General features: G+C 52.0%; 1 protein-coding gene across 9 annotated transcripts in view; it reads right to left on the bottom strand.

The window, feature by feature from the left end:
• Positions 1-7134, bottom strand: part of Cdk12 (cyclin dependent kinase 12) — an 81649-nt gene that overhangs the window by 8129 nt on the left and 66386 nt on the right. For all 9 annotated transcript variants that reach the window (XR_002387579.2, XR_002387581.2, XR_002387585.2 and 6 more), the window contains 2 exons: positions 3255-3361; positions 2491-2624 (listed from right to left, as the gene is read on the bottom strand). The gene's annotated coding sequence lies outside the window, so the exon portion shown is untranslated. Of the gene's footprint in view, positions 1-2490; positions 2625-3254; positions 3362-7134 lie in introns of those variants that run through there.

Raw genomic sequence — 7134 nt, 5'->3', positions numbered from 1 at the left:
TGCAGGGAGTGAGAAAGAAAGGAGCCATGACTTGGGCAAGGGCAGACGGGTCAGATAGAGTAGAATATTACAGAAATGGGTATTCACGTGGGCACCATGCCCCCGAGCACTGTATAGGCAAGAGGGCTTGGAGGCCCTCGTCCTGTTTGCCCTTGGTCTCTGCGGAAACAGCAGTCCCCTCGGCCTGGCTGCCTGGAAAGCTATGGGCAGGGCATCTCTAATGAGTGGAGACCACTCCTCTCTTCCTCTTCCTCCTCCTTCTCCCCCTCCTCCTCCTCCTCCTCCAGCCTCACAGGTAGAGCACCTCCCCGGCCCCACCCCAGAGGAGCCCTATGTCCCAAGCACAGCAATTCGAGGCTAACGGGCCCTGGGTGCTGCTGGAGAGCAGCTATAGAGGAAGGGGATGAAGGGTGCACTCGGAATCCAGGCAAGAGTGGGGGTGCCGACCCAGGGCCCCCACCTGGCCTCCTTGGCAGCCTCCGCACCTCCTCACTTCACTTTAACGCTAATTGGAGATTTTAATCTGCACTGCTGCTCTGCTCAGGGTGCTGGGGGGAGCGCCAGCTGTGCAGTAATTCCAGCAGCACCGACTGTTTAATCAAGCTGTCCTCCTGGGGAGGGGCCTCGGGCGTGGGGGAGGAGGAGGAGGACCTCTGTCTCTCCCAGAGTCTGTGCAGCCTGGAAGGTGCTTTACGGGACGAGGGCGGGTGGCGGGTGGTCCGTGGCATCACTAGCAGAGCCACAACCCTGCACGCGGTGAGCATGAGGGTTGTGGCCAACATGGGCCCCACAGATGCCCTCCTGGCTCAGAGCCCCAGTGTGGCCTGGGTGTACCCAGCCACTGAGGCTGTCCTGAGTTCTGTGGGGCTGCACGGGGAGCAGATGGAGAGACTCACTCACTTACTTTCCCCATCTTCAATTCCCCCAACACTTTCTTACTGACAAAGATCCTTTTCTCCTTTTTTTTTGTTTTCTGAGAGTCTTGCTATGTGGTTCAGGCTGGCCTTGAACTCACTATGATCCTCCCGGTTCGGCCTCCCAAGCAGTGGGATTATAGGCACGTACCACCATGGCCGGCCTCAAAGATACTTTTCTCAGAACACTTGTAAGAGATCCCCCCTGCCCTGGAAAACCACACACACCCCACCCTCTGGGTCAGAAAGCAACTGTCATGGAGGCAAGGGGACAGTGGGGAGACAGCTGGAGCTTGCTACGCCCTAAGGGAGAGAAAGCAAGTGCGAAGTGTTCTGGGACTGGAGCCAGGGCGGGCCAAGCTCAGGAGGGAGGGAGTGCGCTGAGGCTGCAGGCCACTAGAGCAGTGTGTGTGGGGCCTCAGGTCATCTCACAGGAAGAACAAGTGGTGCCAGGTATCCTGCCAGATTCCCAGCCCTGTGTCTGGGCTCTCTAGGGCCTTCTGACTCATCTTAGGGAAAGGGCGCCCTCACCTAGGCTGCAAGGGGTGAGTTTTAATTAGTCGGCAGTGCCCTCGTGTGGCAGGAGCCAGGACTGCAGTGGCCCAGCGGGGCAGACACCCTGGTTGACAGACAGGCGGCAGCGTCATCAATGCTGGTGCTCTCTGTGCCATCAAGGTGTCCCACACACGCGTACTATTTGACTGCTTACAGGGACATTTCTGCTTCCTAACATCTGCTTGATCCCTCTTACCCACTATGGCCCACCTGCTCCACTTCTAGCTCAAAGCAGCTGCCTAGCAGGGAGGCAATGCCTTCCTAGAGTGCGCTTCTGCTGGCAGGCCTGCTGCTGGTGCTGGAGTTGAGAGAGACATTGGCTGGGCCACAAGGGTCGGGGCGGGGGGTTTCGCCCATGGTGCCCAGGCAGCAATACGCTGCTCTGACCCACGACAACTCTCCCAAGGCCCCAGAGGGCAAGAACACCTACAGTGAAGAAGAGGAGCACCTGTGGCTGACTGCCCTCAGCCATCTCCCTGGTCAGGAACTCTCAGAGCCCAAGACCCTGGTCCTGGGGAATGGGCACCAGATAAAAACCCTTTCCTTTAAAAGACTGGGGCATTCTCCTAGGGTGCACATCTGGGGTTTAGACGGGAAGGGCTGTCTGTCATCACACCTTCCTCTCCAGTGTGAATGGTGTCTGTAAATGACTGTCTGTGCCACGGGAAAGGATGGACCTCTGATCCTGAAGATCAGGGCTTGGGAGTGACAAAGGGAAGAGCTGAGTCACCAGGGCTTCCTCTTGGCTGTGGTGCTGGGGCTCAAACTCAGGGCCTTGTACACGCTAGGCAAGTGCTTCGCCTGAGCCACATCCCAACCCAAGGCTTTCCTCCTAGGAGAAGGCGATGACAGAAATGGTCCCACAGAGGTCAGGCACAGTGGCACACACCTGTAGTTCCAGTGATCCGGGAGGCTGGAGGAGGAGGATTGTTTGAACCTTGGGGCTCAGACTTGGTCTCAAAGAAGAAACACAGGCAGAGACAACACGGCCCTGGCGAAGGGCGGGGAGCAGCACACCTACCAGCAGGCAAGAAGGGTGGAGGCAGTGGCCAGGTCACACACCCACTCTGGGTTCTGGGGAGGAGGAAGCGGGCTTCAGGCTGCTACTTCTGGCATCTCACATGATGTCCAGACAGGCAGAATTATTCTCTGAACCTGGAAAAGAGGTGGAGCAGCTGGTCAGAGGCAGCGAGGAGAGACCTACTACCCTATTTCACTTGAGGAAAGGGATATGAAATAGCTTTCTGGGAAAGAAGTATATGGTGTAGGATAGTGGGTGGTGGAAGATGGGGGCCGCTGTCCTAGAGGCGAGAGCTGAAGTAAAACATCAGCATCCCACCATGGAGAGACACCGTGAACGCAGCAGGCCTTCTGGAAAGAGCATGAATGAAATGACTGTGCCAAGACAGGGGGTTACCCACTCTAGCTGGAAGGGGGAACTTGTTGACCAAAGGGTAGGAAACCAGAATGGGGTATAAAAAAAAGAAGCTGAGAAGACTCCCTGGAGAGCTTTGAGGATGAGAAATTTCCTTGAAGCTGGGTGTACACCTGTGATCCCGGCACTGGGGAGGCTGAGGCAGGAGGATTGCTGGGAATTTAGGCTAGCTTGGGATACAGAGTGAGTTCAAGGCCAGCCTGAACTACACAGTGAGACTCTGTCTCAAAAAAATCAAAACAAACAGAAATTTCCTTGAGACCAGGAGTAAGCGTGTATGTCAGGGGATGGGGGTGGAAGATCCCACACAAAAGAAGGCCAGTAGCCTCTGGATGGGCTTAGGCCCCTACCTGGCTTTAAGTTCTGAGGCAGAGACTGAATCTGCCAGGCTCTGGATGCAAAGTGACTGAGGGACATCACCAAATTCCTCAGGGGCCATCCCTGCTGCTGTTGCCACCTGCAATGGAAAATAATACGCTACATTAGACAGGAGACAGGGACAAGACACCAACGAGGGTCTCTGGCCTTTCACTTGGGAGCCCGTGCTGGCAGGTGATGGTAATGGCAATGCATTCCATGCCTCTGATTTCCTCAAATCCAAATCCCCCAGGTTACACGTGAACCTTAAGTATGCTGCCAAAGAGAGTTCTCGATTCCTGTCTCCAAGGACAGCTCCTGGGTTGCCAAACATGAGACCATGGCCCTGTACTTAGAATAAGTGTGTGTTGTTTTTTTTTTTGGTACCAGGGATCAAACTCGGGACCTTGCGCTTGCGAGGCAGGTGCTGGAACCACGGAGCTAAATCCCCGGCCCTACTTAGAATAAGTTAGACAGTTCTATAGAAACAGAAGTAGTGAAACCCGGAATTATAAAGGGCAACAAAGGTTAATGGTTCATACAAAGTTAACGCAAGCAGTTACATGGAGAACATCTAATTTTAGATCAGACCACCAGCTTGGATTCGAGGTTCACTTGTCCATCAGAGCTTTAGAAACACTCTGCAGAAGAGGCTTGTGCAACAGGTCCTTGACTATGAAATAGAATGTTTTGTAAGACACCAGACCGGATGCAAGCTGGGCACGAATGAATCTCCATGGGGACCACTCCACAGTCCCCCTAGGCTGTTGATTGGGTTGTGATGCCAAAATGTAAAGGAAGTGTGCCCCACTGAGACAGACCCCAATGTTATGTCCAAGTGGCCGATGGTACCCTTCCCCCTTTAGCATCCCCTTCTCTGCTCATCAGTGACTCAGTTTCATAAGCTCTCACACAGCACAAATTGAAAGGGACAGTGGCTATGTCCCCAGAGACGGTGAGTTGTGACATTGGAGTGACCAGCAAGTTGGCCAAGTGAGCACTGTTTCAGGGTCAGGCCACTGCCAAGCACTGCCACCTTCTGCCTGTCAAAGGAGAACACCAACAACTCAAAACTAGGAAAACATTAAGAGGGCCCCCAACTTTCCTGTAAGCTCAGAGAACATTTGATTTTGCTTTGAGTCCTATAATCCCATCTCTCATTCAGAGACATACGCACCCACATTAGCTTTCTGGCAGATGAGCTGTTTTTGTTTTGTTTTGTTTTTCAATCTAGGTGTATTATACTCCAGAGGAGCCTGAGTTGAGATTTAGACTAAATTCCTCACATTGCCTTTAAGGCTTTGTCCAGCCATCTGCCCTCCAGAAGAGGGTGGCTGCGTGCCCTTTGAAATGTGGAGTAACTCTGAGGACATTGGGATCTTTGGCTGTGGGTGCCATGTGCTTCCCAAGGAAGCAGAGCTCTTTTATATAAATAAAAATTACTTGTACATTTGCATGCCACTGAGAAATTATTCTTTAAAAATACATAAAATGACTGCTTTTCTACTAAAGGCTTTTAAATCTACCTTCCCCCCTCAATGTCTGTCCCTTCCCCTCAAAATCTCATAGCCCTTGTTTCTTAGGAAACCCAGGGCTCTCAGGAAGGGGATGATCTTAGTTGGGAGCTCTTAGAGGGATTCGGTCCTCTTGGATCTAGTCCCAGTTGGCTGCACTAAGTCACTGTGAGAGTGTGGGTGACGTACTTCCCTTCCTCAAGCCTCAGTTTCCCGCTCTGTGAATGGAGAGGCTGGATGACATGACCATTTTCCTAGCTCTGACAATCTATGGAAGAGTCCTTCCATCAGGAAGGTACGCCTGCCCTTCGGGCCACTGTAGGGAGAAGTCCCCAGGAGATGTCTCAGCAGGAGGCCTTGCACTGAATTTCAAGTCCCTCCCATTCAGAGGAAGAGAAGTCAGAGAGGGGATCCATCCCTAACCCTGAATCTTAATAAACCAGAGTATGGTAAGCCCTCCCCACCCCACAGCACACTCTTGGCTCTGCCCTAGAAAGCCCCACAGAAGTAGTGGCTGCTAATCCAACAACTGTGTGGATGGGAAGAAGAAAGCGAGGATGCGTAAATACATCCACAGCATCGATATAAATGTCCAATCAATGCCCACACACTCCTCTTTTCTCCTACTCTAGGCCTGTAAAAGAAGCCATGGTAGGAGAGGATGCAACATCCCACTCTTCCTCCTCCCCAAAGTCAGAAAGGAAGAGACAGTGAGTGAGACAGGAGCTACTTGGCTTCCTATAAATTGTTTTGTCCTTCCTCACAGCTGCAATCAGAAGCTAAGGGCTCCCGCAGGCCTTGTTCTGATCTGCTGCAGGCGATGGAGGGTTTTGAAACGGAGAAGACTTGGCTGCGGCCCCGTTTTAGCTGTCGTTGGGGCTGGCTAATGGGCTCATTCGGGAAGACCCCCGCCTGCCACACTAAAGAGTCCCCCGCCGGCCCCCTCCCCAGTCCCAACCCAATTAATAAATGGGGGCTCCCACTTTATGGCTGTAGGAGCAGGAACCAGAGATACAAATGACCCCCAGGGAAGGACAGGAAAAGGCCTTCCAAGAATCAAGCCAGAGAATTGTGCATTCACAGGCACATGCTGCCACAGGCTAGTCATATTCCATTTCCAAAGCATTAAAGGGGAAGAAACTGGCAAAAATTGGTCTTTTCTTTCCCAGATCCAGAATGGGCTAGCATTCTTGAAGTTGTGGGCACACCCCACAACAGACTCCCCTGTGCAGGGCCGAGAGCAGGTAACCATCTGGACACCGCACTTGCTCCCTGGCCCTCCAGGGGCAGGGCCCCCTCCTAGACTCCGCAACACTGAACACAGCACATCCCATCCATTGGTTAATGAGCACCTCCTCTGTAAAAACAAAGCAGCAAGCAGCTACCTCACACCAAGCTTTCCCTACTACCGTCAGCACAAATGTGTCCTGGCATCACCGTCTGGAGGGTAGCTTTTCTGTTTCCCCTCATATCCAAGCTGTGAGCCACTTCCTGTGGACCCCATTCCTTCCTTCTGATTCCCCTCGCCCTGCTCGAGTGTGGGCCCTGCTGCGGCCTCATGCCTGGGTGAGAGCAATACCACCCCAGAGAACTTCTCTGCTTCTTGCACTCACTACAGTGGCAAAAGTCCTCACCCTCTTTCATCTCCTCATGCTCTGCTCCCTGTAGGGCTCACCAAGCCAAATTCCAGTTCCTCACTCAGGCCACCAAGAATGTCCTCCCAAACCTCTTTTCCTGTGCCATCCTAGTCCATCAATCTGCAGCCCTCTGCACAAAACACCCAAGTCCTTTTTCCCATGAGTCTCCTCCTGCTGTTCACCTTCCTCCTCTGTTCCGTGTTCCCCCTTCTTTACTTTTAAACGGTAGTTTTTGATGAACTCCATGTTTTCTGATTATTTCTTTGCCTTGGCCTCCTCTTGTTAGGGTACTATTTTGTAAGCTGGTATAATGCACTGACTTATAAATACCAAGTCCCCACTTCCCATCCAGGTATGAAACTCACCTCTCTTGTTAGACCCACTTCCTAAAAGTGGAATCCTCCCTTAATGCCTTACCGATGGGACCCGAGTCTGGTAGTAATATTCCCACTCCCTCATGGAACAAATCTTGGGATACTGTATCAAACAGCCAGGAGGAACACAATGTTATTCCTGTCAACTTTCAGACTGACACCTGCCCCAAACTTGACACTGTCTTTCCAAAATCATAAATCCAGTTTCATGACTTCGAAAGTGTTGCAAAACATTAAAAAAAAAACCCTCAAAAAACAAAAGGAAAAAAATCCCAAACAAGCACAGCAACCAAAGGAAGATCAATCTACATATATCAATCTATATCTAAGATCAATCCTATATTCTCA

Source organism: Heterocephalus glaber, unplaced genomic scaffold (genome assembly GCF_053883595.1).
Source record: "Heterocephalus glaber isolate CG9 unplaced genomic scaffold, H.glaber_assembly_v1.0 deba00001773, whole genome shotgun sequence".
Lineage (NCBI taxonomy): Eukaryota > Metazoa > Chordata > Mammalia > Rodentia > Bathyergidae > Heterocephalus > Heterocephalus glaber.
The sequence above is the reverse complement of the archived record's forward strand: the minus strand, read 5'-3'. Positions and strand labels throughout refer to the sequence as shown.